The sequence below is a fragment of the Sabethes cyaneus genome, chromosome 3 (assembly GCF_943734655.1).
Source record: "Sabethes cyaneus chromosome 3, idSabCyanKW18_F2, whole genome shotgun sequence".
Lineage (NCBI taxonomy): Eukaryota > Metazoa > Arthropoda > Insecta > Diptera > Culicidae > Sabethes > Sabethes cyaneus.
Window position 1 is genome coordinate 233,772,740 of NC_071355.1, and position 15,211 is coordinate 233,787,950.

The window sequence follows — 15,211 nt, forward strand, 5'->3', positions numbered from 1 at the left end:
GTAATGTCAACTTATTCTGCAGAAATAGGCATCTCACCTTGTTTGACTACAAAATGGATTCAGCCAGTACCTATCTGTTAAAGATTTGGGCATTCTTCTAGACAGCAAATTTTGTTTCACTCAGCACATTACAGCTATTGCTAAAGCGTACGCTATTCTGGGCTTCATAAAACGGAATACGCAGCAGTTTACAGACTCTTATTGCTTGAAGTCTCTCTACTGTGCGATTGTGTCCATATCAACCGGATCGAACGAATCCAGCGTCGCTTCGTTCGGTACGCTCTGCGGTTGCTGCCAATTCGACTGCCTTCTTACGAACATCGATGCGCTTTGATACGTCTGCCGACGTTGGCGAATAGGAGGACTTTGCTGCAACGACTATTCATCTTTCTTCTTCTTCTTCAGCAGCATAGAGCCGGGGTGGCTCGTGCTGTTTCAAGCACTCGTCTCCATTCAACTCGGTCTTGGGCCACTCGTCGCCAATTTCCTAGTCGTCTCAGAAGTCGCAAATCGCTCTCGACCTGGTCGAGCCATCGTGCACGTTGGGCCCCTCTGTTCCTGGTGCCGGTGGGGTTGTTGAAGAGGACTATTTTCGTCGCACAGTCGTCCGGCATCCTTACGACGTGTCCGGCCCACCGTAGCCTGCTAAGTTTCGCTAGATGTACGATGGGAGTCTCCCCAAGCAGTGCCTGTAGCTCGTGATTCATACGCCTCCGCCACTCTCCGCTTTCAGTTTGTACTCCGCCAAATATCGTCCGCAGCACTTTCCGCTCAAACACGGCAAGGGCGCGTATGTCCTCCGTAAGCAGCGTCACGGCTTCAAGTCCATAAAGAACTACCGGTCTAATAATGGTTTTGTACATTGTTAGCTTCGTGCGGCGGCGTATGCTTCCTGATCGTAGCGTTTTACGAAGGGCAAAGTAGGCTCGATTTCCCGCTTGGATGCGCCGCTGGATCTCCTTACTAGTGTTGTTGTCCGCGGTCACCAGCGATCCCAAATACACGAACTCTTCTACCACTTCTAGTTCGTCGCCGTCAACGGTTACCGTCCGTGGGAGGCGCACATTTGTTTCCTTTGAGCCTCTTCCTTTCATGTATTTGGTCTTCGACGCATTTATTTTTAGCCCAATTCTCCTAGACTCCGCTTTCAGTCTAGCGTAGATTGCCTCCGCCGTCGCAAAGTTCCTGGCAATGATATCGAAGTCATCTGCAAAGCCTAGAAGTTGGCTACTCTTGGTAAAAATCGTGCCTCTCGTTTCGATGCCCGCTCGTCGGATCACCCCCTCAAGAGCGATGTTGAACAGCATGCAGGATAGACCGTCACCTTGTCTCAACCCTCGTCGCGTCTCGAAGGGACTCGAGAGTGTCCCAGAGATGCGTACAAAACACATCACTCGATCCAATGTAGCTCTGATCAGTCGCGTCAGTTTGTCCGGAAAACCGTATTCGTGCATTATCTGCCATAGCTTGTCTCGATCGACTGTATCGTATGCTGCTTTGAAATCAATAAAGATGTGATGCGTGGGCACGTTGTACTCCCGACATTTCTGCAAGATCTGTCGGATAGTAAAAATTTGGTCCGTAGTTGCGCGAGCCCCCATGAAACCCGCCTGATAATTCCCTACGAAACCTTGTGCTATCGGTGACAGCCTGCGTAACAGGATCTGGGAGAGTACCTTGTAGGCGGCATTTATCAGCGTAATACCGCGATAGTTGCAGCAGTCTAGCCGATCACCCTTTTTGTAGATGGGACAAACCACTCCTTCCATCCATTCCTCCGGTAGCTTTTCCTCCTCCCAAATCCTCGAAATAACCCAGTGTAGAGCCTTTGCTAGCGTTTCTCCGCCATGTTTATAAAGCTCTGCCGGTAGGCGGTCTTTCCCAGCGGCTTTATTGGTCTTCAGCAACCTGATTTCTCGTTTGACTTCTTGGAGATCGGGTGCTAGGACATCACTATCTTCCATGGGCGCTCCTAGGTTAATTTCCGTTCCGCCTCCTTCTGCGACTTCGCCATTGAGGTGTTCATCGAAGAACTGCTTCCACCTGTCGACCACCTCGCGCTCGTTTGTAATTAGATTCCCTCCCTCGTCCCTACACATGTCAGGTTTCGGTGTGTAGCCCTTCCGAGTTTGGTTTACCTTCTCATAAAACTTGCGCGTGTCATTAGCTCGGAATAGTTGCTCCAATTCTTCACGATCCCTGTCCTCCTTTTGGCGCTTTTTTCTCCTCAGGATCGTGGTCAACTTGTTCCTAGCTCGTCGGTACTTGGCCAGGTTCTCTCTAGTGGCAATACTTAGATAATTTTTCCAAGCATTTTTTTTCTCCTCTACCACTTGTTGGCATTCCCCATCAAACCAATCATTTTGTGTACTCCGAGGCTTAATACCTAGTGCCGCGGTAGCGGCCTCTCCGATGGCCGAGCGTATTCTGCCCCAACCGTCTTCGAGGTTTGAAGCACCTAACTCCTCGGAAGAGGGCAGTGCCTCATTCAGTACTCGCGCGTAGTTCTCGGCAGCTTGTGGGTTATCTAGCTGCCTGATGTTCAGCCGAGGAGGGCGGCTTTGACGTGTCCGGTATACGGTGGACAGCTTTGAGCGCACATGTACTGCTACTAGGTAATGGTCAGAATCGATATCCGCACCCCGACGGGAGCGTACGTTCGTGATGTTAGAGAAGAACCGGCCCTCTATGAGAACGTGGTCAATTTGGTTCATTGTACGTTGGTCAGGTGATCTCCAGGTGGCTTTGTGGATATCCTTGCGCGGGAAAAAGGTGCTTCGGATCACCAGGCCTCGGGAAGCTGCGAAGTTTATACATCGTTGGCCGTTATCGTTTGTGTCGGTGTGCAGGCTATGGGGTCCTACCACCGGTCTATACATTTCTTCCCTACCGACCTGGGCGTTCATATCCCCGATGATGATCTTGATGTCCCGTGACGTCCAGCCTCGCGTAGAACGCTTCTTTCTCATCGTCGGGTCTACCTTCGTGCGGGCAGTGCACGTTAATGATGCTATAATTGAAGAAACGACCCTTTATCCTCAATATACACATTCTCTCGTTGATCGCCTTCCAATCTATCACGCGATCCTGCATTACGCCCAGCACTACAAAGCCCGTTCCCAGTTCGTTGGTAGCGCCACCGCTCTGGTAAAACTGGGCCTTTCCGCCACGTATCTTCCATACCTTCTCTCCTTTGCGACAGATTTCCTGCAGAGCTACGATGCCGAGTTTGCGGGGTTCCAGCTGTTCAATCAGCTCGCAACCTGCGAAATTTAGCGATCTGCAGTTCCAAGTCCCGAGTCTCCATTCGTCGTCCTTATTCCGTCGCCTAGGTCGATGCCGAATATTCCGCTCCGAATATGCTTGAATGTTGTTAGTTTGTGTTGTTTAGGTGTGTAGCCGTACTGGGGCAACACTACCGAGTCTCGTGATGGGGCTGCCATTTTATAGTGCCGAGACTCACTACCTCCTTCCCGGTTAGTATACGACCTTAGTTTCCACCGGGGTTGGTTACCCGATCTCCGCTAAGGTTGCTCGTATTCCGGCTGGTACCACGAGGAGGTCGGGATCGGAGTTGCTGGATAAGAGGCTAACGACCACTATGGGGTCTATATTCCGCATTATCCGGCCGTTTACCAACCGTCATCTTTGATCTGCTAGGAGGTAATATCGACAGCCCGGAGCTCCTAAGTCGAGTCCGATTTAACGTTCCTTCAAGGCATACTCGACGAGCTGATCTCTTTAGGCTTCCATTGCACCGTACTCAGTTCGCTCAAAACAATTCATTTGACGTATGTTGTCGTATATTTAATACTGTTTCTGACGATGATTTTAATGTTGCTCGGACTACTTTCAAACTTAGAATGAGTAATTACTAAGAACTGTCTGTACGAAATTTCGAAGACTAGTAGGGGAATGTCGTCGTGGTTGGGCCACGTTTTGGCATTCGCCCATAACTTTCGTTTCAAAAGGAAATTTGGGAATCTAAACATATCGTTGCAAAATTCTACGCATAAGGTATATTTCCGGAAAGTTTTGAACTGATTGCTTGAAAAATAAAAAAGTTATAGGCATTTACGTGAAGACAAAAAATGTTTTTATAGTCGGGTCATGTTGTACAGGTTGGACCACCGCAGAAAATCTGAGTCATACGTATTGAAATTCTATATAGACACATTAAAAGAATTAATTCCGTGAACAACGGCACATATAGGTACAAATACCTTATTTTTAATTGCATTTCTGCGAAATTTTGGCAATCTTGTAAAATCAATATTGCTACAATCGCCTTTTCCGAAGTGTACAACTACAATGAGAAATAAACAACAAAAATCTATGTTTTTATCGTATTAATTTTGCTTTATTTCATCACATTTTACGTGACTGACATTCTTTAGTGATTATTGCGCTTCTGCGCTTAAAATTATGGTGGCCCAATCATGACTACTCAAATGGCCCGACCTTTACAAATAGCGCTTTTCTAGTATTTCACCTTAGTCTTCCCAAACACCTTACTGGAGGGGATTTTTCTATAGTCTTCGTGTGCAGCACAACACACTTCATACATTTTCAAAATTTATCTCGATAATTGCATTTCATGAATCATTTCTTGAAAAAAAGTTCATTGCGCTTGGAAAACTTTTTTTGTGAGATTTAGTCACTGAATTCATTACGGTTTTTTTGAATACACGATTGAAACTCACAATATTGTGAAAAGTTAGCTATCACAGTAAGATGTTTTACAATGGTTGTATCATAGATATCATGATTCATGAGTTACTAAAACTGTAAAATCGTGATGGCCCAACCATAACAGTGGCCCGACGATAACGACAATACTTTATAAATAAATAAAGAGGGGGAGGGCTCCCATACAAATGAAACCCCTCACCCCTGTGGTAGTGGATTGTTTATTTGTTTTCCTAGGCCTCTATTACCTTCCATTGGTTGGGTCCGAACGAGCGACAGCGATCATCCCTGCGAAATGGTTCGTTCGTTTCGTTTAGTGGCAACGGTCCGTTACCGATCCTGCGCCGAACGAATTATAGTCCTCCAGTACCGTCGGTCCTGGGCTGCCGTTCTCCAGGTTCTCTCTGAAAATAGTTTTGGCTACTCTTTCATCGGGCATTCTGGCCACGTGTCCAGCCCACCGCAGCCTGCCACATTGCACTACCGTCACTATATCAGCATATTTGTATACTTGGTACAGCTCGTGATTCATGCGTCTGCGCCACACTCCATTTTCCATTTTGCCACCAAGTATAGATCGCAGAATTTTACGCTCAAAAACCCCAAGCACTCGCCGATCAGCTTCCTTTAGCGTCCATGATTCGTGTCCGTAAAGGGCCACCGGGAGGATTAGTGTTCTGTAGAGCGCCAGTTTTGTGCGAATTTGCAAACTACGGGACTTCAGCTGGCTACGTAATCCGTAGAAAGCCCGATTCGCGGCTGCAACTCGTCGTTTCACTTCGCGGCTTACATCGTTGTCACATGTCACATGCGTACCAAGGTATATAAATTCCTCCACTACTTCATATCGTTCCCCATCTAACTCCACCTCGGCACCAACACCACTTGAGCTCCCACGTTCCCTACCAGCAACCCTGCGAAATGGTACTTTCCACGAAAAAGTTTTCCGTGAAATGGTACATACCGTGTGAGGTTTTTCGCGAAATGTTATACAATCACAGCGAATATTTAAGTGCTATCCGCTTTATTTTACCTGGCTAAGCAACAGAGAAGAGGGGGGGGGGGGGGTTTGTTTGTTACTTCACTGTGAGAAAAAATTCCAAATTTGTTGTTAAACTATCCTTGCTTTCATAGTTATGTAACTGCCAAAATGAATTATCTAATGTTAAGCTCCTCAGAAAATTGCAAAACTCGAGATTGTGGCAAAGATCATCTGAGATTTACGATTTATGTTTTACACAGCTTAATTTGTGGCAATACGAAGTTTGTCGGGTCAGCTAGTTTTCAATAAAAACAGAACGTACAACTTCACTCGTTATCCACGCTCATTTCTTCAGAAACATTTCGGCGGAACTCAAGTGCAGAATCGTAATTCCCAATCACATTTTCTCTAGCCACAAATCCATGCTTCTCTCTGCTGGGTTCACCAGTTAGAAATGCTAAACCGTGATCTCAGTAGTTTTCCCTCATTGATTCTTCAGACGATTAAAATGATATGAATTCATACGAAAGCAGTATAAGTGGGTTGGATTGCACGCACTGGTGATGAGCTGTTTAGTAGATATCTTCCATCACGTATGGGTAACCGCGAAGAGACGCTTGTTGATGCGGTGGGGTGGTAGACCGCATCTAGGCGGTAACGGAAAAATCTACTTTTTGGAGGTCTGGGAGAGGTCGTGTAAAGTGCGCTCGCCAGCAGACGGCCGGAAAAGCAGTAAACCACACGAAATAATCAAGATCATAGACTTCTATTTTGCAGACAGGGGAGTCGTGATGGGTTGCCAAATTACTTGATTTGGTCGCACTTAGTGCGCTGACCACTGACAGATGACACTGCGTAATGATGATAGAAATTTAAAATTAATATCCCTCGACAGTACAAATTTTACCTAATGCATATACCAGCTATCTGCTAACACTGCACTCGTTAATCAATCCCCACCGAAAACCGCTCCATCCCCCCCAACCGGTCTGGTGAAGATTTGCCGACGTGTGGGGAGCGGCTGCAAAGTGGCTTATCTACTCGAATAGATCAAAGGAGAATCCCCCTTCGCATGCTTTTCATGTGAAGCCCAGGCAATCGAGCAAGAGGAGATTCGAGTAAACACGCTTTTTCCTGTGTTGCTGACGGTCTGAAGCAGGTGCTGCTGCTGTTGCGGGGAACCAAAAGTGCTTACCACGCAAAACGGTAACAAACAGTCCGTGTGTGTGCGCTAATGATTAACCGTTTAATTAACAAGATGTTCTAATTGGACCACCTATTTTGAATCTTCAACCGGTGCCTCCACCGCCAACGAGCGCTTTGTGAGTCTTTAATAGGGCTGGACCATGATGCTCATCAACGCCGTAATGATGCTCTTGAGCTCTTTTATGTCTCCTCGGGTTTCCCGGCGCATGCAGATCTTTCTTTCTACCACATAGTCTATTTACAGAGAAGCACAGACCTCAATAGCCGTAATATGAAAGCAGATTTTAGCTTCCCGTTTTGTTTTTCTCCCTGCCATAATTTGCTACTTTTCAGGCGATTCGTTTAATGTTGTGACGTATCCGTTTGATTTTGTTGTTCTGTGGAATTTTCGGAGAAGAGTTTCTTTTTTCCACCTTTTCCCATCTAAATTGCGTTTCTTCAAATGGGTCGTACATCATCGGATCCATCAAAGGGGGGCTGCAGAAATGAGTCGGAACAGAAATTCAGCACCTTTTTCCCTGAACCTCTGAACCAGTAGCAGAAGGGTTGCCAACTGCGGTAGACTTACCACCACAGACCTGTGTCTGTGTTCTGGCAAAATGCGCTAGCGATGATTAATGGAGTTAAACGTTTGATTCATGAGTGGCATTAAAAATGCAATTTTTCGGCTTTTGGCACAAGTCAGCGCGGTTTCGCTTCAATTCCCCGCCGACTATTATCCGTCGGCACAGCCTGCCAGCCAGGAGTGCTCCGAGTGGCGGAGGCAAACAAAATGATGAAGTGTGAGATTTAATTAATCCAGACGAGTCGCCGGCGCGTAAGCTTTAAAGCAAAAGCATATTCTGGCGTCACACTTGGGTTCTGCTCGCAACAACTGTATTAATATTTAGGGTCTGTTCAGGTGAGGGCTTTGGCACTTTGGCAGATTAAGTAGGTTGTGTAGGAAGTAATGGATCCAATACCTGAAAATGGAAATTGATAAAATTTTCTTAGCATCACTGTACAGTTTTGATTTATAAAATTGTAACAAAAAGCCATAATTTTCAGGCTCGCGTAAAAAGTTGATAACTTTGTTGTTTCCTCTCTCTTCCTCTTATATAATTTAATTGGCTTATTTCAACACTCACCAATTAAAAGAACTTCATTACTTAATAAAGGCACTGCTTAAGAGGAATTAACACATTGTATCGGCCCGGTCAGTCCAGTCCATTTGGACAAAATATGGTTCCTGTTCTATTTCATTTCCCGGGGCTGACGAAAGACTGAATCTTTCCCGGGTGGGCTGCCTCTTTACCGCCAGGAACGGCCTAACCCATTTATGTACCAGATATACATACTCACAAACACACACATACACAAAACAGCGCAACAAATTTTGCATACCACCCAAGGAGATGAATAAATTTCCTGATTCCCGGCCCTTGACTGACTGCTGATTTTGGCTGGTCGAGGCTCCCCCGCGCCGCACGGGGGAGAGAAGTCGTAAAATTAATCAATCCTGCTACTGCCGTTTGCGTCCGAAAAAAATATACAAGGAAACCTACGGTTGTTGGAAACATTAGCGAACAAGCATCGAAATGATAAACTAGTCACCCTTTGTCAGATTCTTCCTTCGATTCAGCCGGTCCGGTTCGTCTTCGTCGCCTTCTGGTGAATGGGTTCATAAAAACGAAACAAAAAAACTTTTGAGATTGCACGTATTAGATTTTACAAACACCTTAAAGATTTTACCGCATTTTATATAAACGTTAACCCGAAAACTGGAGAATGGTTAGAATTCAATTTATAAAAAAAATACAACAAAACTAACAGAGAATTAACCACCATTTCAATTTATTTCTGGATTTGATTTTTTATTTTGCTTGCCTAGTTTTTTTATTTACGTCTTTATCATAATTTTATTTGGTCTTCGGCGCATTTTAGCATAACCTTGCTAGACTCCGCTTTCAGTCTGGCGTAGATTGCCTCCGCACCCGCAAGGTTCCTGGCTGTGATATCAAAGTTATCTGCAAAGTTTGAAGTTGGTTCCCCGTGGTGGAAATCGTGCCGCTAGTCTTGATCGACTGTATCGTATGCTGCTTTGAAATCAATAAAGATGTGATGCTGAAATCTAAACAGGTGAACGTTCAAGTATCTTTTGACAGCTTGCGAAATAAATTTCAAAATTTCAGTTGCCACCCGTTATGACAAAATGTTGAGTCTATTGTTGTAGTTTCTTGACTATTATTGTGACAATATCACAATAGATCAAAATAATGGTCGCAGTAGTTAAACTTTCCGACAAAAAAAAAATGAAAAACTGGATTACTAGTTTATCAGTTGCATTCAAGTTGTTCGAAATAATTGTAAGCACTGTTATGTTAATTAGCACGAGGAACACTTACGATTAGTACAGTACAGGATCCCTGGTCATTCCGTGATGACGAACCTCTTCGATTTTACGTCAAACTGCATTCGGGATATTGAACCTAAGGCGCAACTGTTACTGTAACGTAACTGTAATTTATGCAGACCTCAAAGCTGCATTCGACCGAACGGATCATTACATCCTGCTTAAAAAAAATCTTACGTTTGGGAGGCTCACAAAGGTTTGTGACGTGGCTAAAATCATTCTTGTGTGATAGAATTTGCAAGTTAGCTTAGATCGGATTGATCCCCAACATTGACAATCAAATCAGGTGTGATGCAAGCTAGCACGCTTGGTCCTTTCCTTTTCACTAGTTTTTCAATGAGGCAGTAAATGCCATAGGAAATGGTTGCCGACTAGTTTTTGCCAAAGACTTAAGGATCTATCTGACGGGTATGAAATGGGGAAGGCAAATGAGGAGCGTCCAATATAGCTCTAGCTATCCCAAGCCCCTACCTAGCGCCTCCACGTGGCCATACCCGGTAATGCTCTATTGAGTAGCCAAGCTAGGAGGCACGATACTGGGTGGTTCCCGGCTGCCTGATCTGAAAATCGAGTTTTTGGGCAGACGGCGGAGCCTCACGACCTTGTTAATAGGTAAGCATAAAATAAGTTATTTTAATTATTTTTTTCGTTTTAGCTTATGAAGCAGCTCCTGCTATATAAGAAAACTTTGGCCAATTTAAGTGTTAATACTGCACATGGATATTGGATACCAGAAGAAAAAATTAAATTAATTATTAGATGCACTTATGGAAACCAAAAGGAAGCAACTCTATTCCATTCGAAGGACTGCTGGTGAGATTGTTCTATTTTTAATCATATATACCACATATCATAAATAAACTAGAATCGGGAAGAGGGAGGAACCATCAGAGCACTTGTTTGAAGTGGTGGGCCTAGGGAGAGTGAAACAGTCAACTTTCTAGGGTTAATCTTGGTCCGATTAACAACACATCGTGAATAATGAGCGGGCTCTTCTCCCCACCTGCTGGAGTCATTCTGCATTAAGACGGTTTATTCAACGATTGACTCAGGCGACTTAACCCTTGGAAGGAGATTCTCTAAATCCCTAGTACGTGTAAGTGATGTTGCTTATCGACCAATTCCCTTTTGGCCCTTCATACAAGAGTTGGGAAGCATGACCAATCGTTGAATATGTTCAACTCTTTTTGACATGATAGGCTCATTGCTATGAACGGATGTTCTGTTAAGGCAGGTGGTAGTACCATATATTCATATATTCATAAGACTTAAGGATCTATCTGACGATTCGTTGCATTGAGTATTGTTTCCAGATTTCATTACATAAATTCGTGACGTGGTGTAAACTAAATTCTTTGAAAATAAGCACTGCCAAGTACATTTCACTAAATTCAAACGACAATTATAGTATTGATGGGCAAGCGCTAAATAGAGTCGACTACGTCAACGATAACGGCGTTATTCTGGACGGTAAGCTGACGTTTGAACCACACTGCACGGAAATCGTAGGCAAATTAAGTCCATCGCCAAAATCGGACGGGATTTCAAGGATCCTCATTGTTTGAAAATGTTGTACTGCTCCCTTTATGTTCCCTATTTGAAAATGTCGTAGAGCTTGCGAATTTAGCGTATGCAGAGAAAGTTCCTACTCTGTTACCGCATGCCAATCCCTACTAACACAGTTGTTACAAAGTAGTTGTGGTAACCGAATTTTGACTAATTTTAGTCGTAATTCGGTTGCTTCAACTAAATGGACCTAACGTGTGTCTTGGGATGTTAACACTCAATAACTTACTTACCGGTAGCTCTTCTCTACTCTACGGCGTTCCACCTGAAGTCAACATATTTCTCAACTAACAACTTAAGAAAACACAACACATTACGGTTAACACGAATGATCAGTTCGGTTTTCATAGACATATTTACTGATTCGGCGACAGTTACCTTCCCAAAACACGTGCTTCTGGGTGCTTGGATGGACGAAGGATTTTCTAAGCCGTAGTTTTCCGCCCACCAATCTGTCACTTAACCAATCCCGTAATTGCACTTTTAATCCGGTCGCGTAATTGAACTTCTGGAAACCACATGCCTTTGATTAAACCTGCGAACGACACTGACGTGTCATACGTGTTCTCTCTTCTCTTCTCGGTGGTTGAGGAAGGAATCTCTCGATTGAACGCGGATCTTGTCATTTTTGGGGGAGCTTTTTAGTGTGGTTTCGAGTGCTAGCTGCGAGCTTGGGTGTTGATTCGGGATTGAACTCGCTTCGGCTTTTAGTACGGGCTCGGGTGCGAATTCGGGAGTCGCTGCTCTGCTGCATTCGTCTCGCCGCCTTAACCTAGAGTGTGTACCCTGAAATGAAAGCTTTTGCTGAGGCCGCAAGCGTGACTATGATTCTTTAGCTTCTTTCGAAGCCGATCGTTTTGAGTCCGCGCAACCGTTGGGACTTTGCTTCTTTTCGATTGTTTTCCTGCTCTCGTTGATATTTAACTCCCAGTCCAGTGTACACACTACACACTCATCATCTCGGCACATTTCTCCCCCCAAACTCCGCAACTCCGCTGGCGTCCTGGAGCCTTGTGCCTATGAGATGAAGAGTTAGTAAAGTCGCGTCAAACACGTTAGTGGACTATCTTACCATCTACTTCGCCGTAACAGTATCAGCTCCTGTAATTAAGGGATTTATCCTGGCAAGATCCCAACAACCTTCCTCCTTATCCGGATCGCTGGTTACGCTTGAATGGCGTCGCAAGCTACAACAGATATTACTCGTGGCCAAAGTTCTGAATGGCGAAATTAATTCACCGAAACTCCTATCCACATTGAACTTCCGTGGACCGCAACGTGTGTTGAGACTTCGGTTATTTCGAAACCGTGGCGTTCAATATGAGATTATTCATTTCTATTGAGCATCCGTTTAAATTCAGCGAACCTTCTCACATGTGTAAGCGTAAAATCACTAGATGTAATTCACTTTGATTCTTATGCAGTTCCATTAAGATAAATTCAGAAGATAAGAGTAAATGAAATAAAATTCTTCAGAGATATGTGCCCCAATAATTGATGCACTGACGAGGGTCCACCCGGCCAGGGTGGCACTTGCTGTATCAAGGATTCCTCTCCACGATACTCGGTCCTGGGCTACTCGTCGTTAATTCGTTGAGCGTCTCGACACACGCAAGTCGGTTTCTACCTGGTCGAGCCATCAAGCACGTTGGGCCCCTCTATTCAAGGTGCCGGTGGGGTTCTTGAAGAGAACGGATTACACTTAACAGTCGACCGGCATCCTTGCGACGAGGCAAGCTCACGCACCGTAGTCTCCCAACTTTCGCCAGGTGTACGATGAGAATCTCTCCAGGTTGTGCCTGCAACTCGTGGTTTATACGCCTACGCCAGTCTCCACTTTCAGTTTGTACTCCACCAAAAATAGTCCGCAGCATTTTTCGTTCAAATACGGCAAGTGCACGTATGTCTTCCGTAAGCACAGTTACTGTCTCAAGTCCGTAGAGGATTGCCGGTTAGAATAGCGTTTTGTGCATAGTCAGCTTGTCAGCTTAATCGAAGCGTCTTGGGTAAAATAGGCTCGACTTTGCCCGCCCAGTTAGCTCCGGGGTACAATGCTGGCCTAAAAAGCCAGTCGTCGTATGTTCGAATCTCGACTGGGAGAGTTAATAGGATCTTTGCACTAGCCTCGTAGTCTTTCTGTACTCTAATAACCGGCTGCGAAGTCTGTCGGTAAAGAACGGTTAAATTCCAAAGAACGTTTATACCCATGGATTTGCTTTTTTGGGTTCGACTTCCAGCTTCAATGTGTCGTTGAATCTCCTTGCTCGTATAAGTGTAGGTGGTGACTCATCAACCACTTCTAGTTCATCGCCGTCAATAGTCCGTGGGAGGCAGACGTTGTTTTCTCTAAAGCCTCTCCTTACCATATACATATTAGGTTTTCGACGCATTAATTTTTAACCACATCTTCCTATCCTCCGTTTTTAGTCTAGCGTAGATTGCTTGCGCCGTCCCTAGGTTTCCAATAATGATGTCGAGATCGTCTGTGAAGGCTAGGAGTTCACTCGCGGATCACGCTTTCAATAGCGATGTAGAATACCATACAGGACAGTTCATCTCCTTGCCGCTCATTCCTCTGCGCCACTCGAAAGGACTCGAGAGTGCCCCCGAAATGCGCACATAGCACATCAGCATCACTCACTCCAGGGTGGCGTCAGTTTATCCGGAAAACCATTCTGTGCATCATCCATGCATAGCTGTTCACGCTCGACAATATCGTATGCTACCCCGAAATCAACAAAAATATGATGCGTGGGCACGTTGTATTCCCGATATTTCTGAAGGATTTGCCTGAGAGTAAAAATTTGATCCGTAGTAGGACCGGCCCCCATAAAGCCCGCCTGGTACTGCCCTACGAATTATTTTGCCACAACAAAATCTGGGAGAGCACCTTGTAGGCGGCCTTGACCAGCGAAATGCCGCGGTAATTTCAGTTGTAGAGTTCTAACAGCAATCCAGTCCTTTCTGGCGGTTCGATTATTCTTCAGCTGACTGATTTCTGGATCTCTTCAAGATTTGAAGCCAGCTAGCTGGCTGTTATTGTTTGCAGACATTTCTAGGTTAACTTCTTTATCGAAGAACTGCTTCTACCTTTCGAGCACCTCACACTCGTTTGTGACTAAGTTTCCCTCCACATCCCTACACATATCAGATGTGTGTCCTTTACGAGACTGGTTCACCTTCTCACAGAACTTGCGCGTTCCATTAGCCTGGAATAGTCGTTCTAAACCTTCACGATCTCTGTTATCCTTCTGACACTTTCCCTCTTCAGAATCGGGTTCCACTCATTCCACGCTTATCGATCTTGGCCAAATTCTCCCTCGTTGTAATGCTTAAAGGATGTCCCACATCAAATTGCACCAACTTTCAGACAATAACATATAACCCATTAGTAAGCCTTTGGCACAGTTATTTCATTCAACTTCACTGCCATAACCGTGTGCTCGCACCTTACGCTTAACTCCACTCATATGGTTCTGTACAACATCTAGCTGCAGCTTATTCTGTAGGAAAACCCTGAACTGAACTGGAAAAAGTGCTTGATGTCTTGCTCAGATTTGACCTCCTTGGGATGCTTCCGTAGTGCCTGCTTCATAATGGTCCAGTATTTTTCGATGGGCCTTAGTTCCAGTGCTTTGGGAGGTTCATGTCCTTGGATACGAAAGTGACCCCGTTGGCTTCTTACTACTCTAGGACATCCTTTAGCCAGATCAAGTTGGAACTGGACACAAGATCGTAGGGCATGCGACTTGATTCAACAGAGGAAACAGATGCTTCTGTAGACACTCCTTCAGGTAGATCTGCCCGTTTGCAGTCCCGGTAGTCACGAACGGCGCACTCTGTTTGCCATATGAGCAGATCACTTGCCAAATCATATATTTCTTGGCAAACTTTGAAAGTTTCTGCTTCCTTACAATCTCTGGAACATCAAACTTGTGCTGGGCAGTGAAGAATAGTAGCCCTGGAAGCTGCCAGAAGTCCGCCGGAACTTAGTACGTATGCAGTCTCTCCCGGTCCTTGACTTTCTTAACGAAAGACTTTTTGGCCACATCCCTGACCGAAGCATTGGGGTTCTCTTAAACGATTTCAAGACATGCTTGTGATCGTAATCACTAATAGAACATCCATTTTGACCACATTTTTCCTTCCGTTTGATGCTCAAAGTTTCGTAGTAACGTTTAATCACACGACACACCGTTGTCTGCACGATTCTGAGTTGTTTTCCGATGTCCCGATGAGAGAGTTGAGGATTTTCCAGGTGCTTGCGCAAAAGCAATTCGCAACGTTGCTTTTCGGGTGACGCCATTTTTTCCAATTTTCGAATAACTGACCGCGATACAAATACAGTGTAAACAATACACTCTAAACTACTTCTA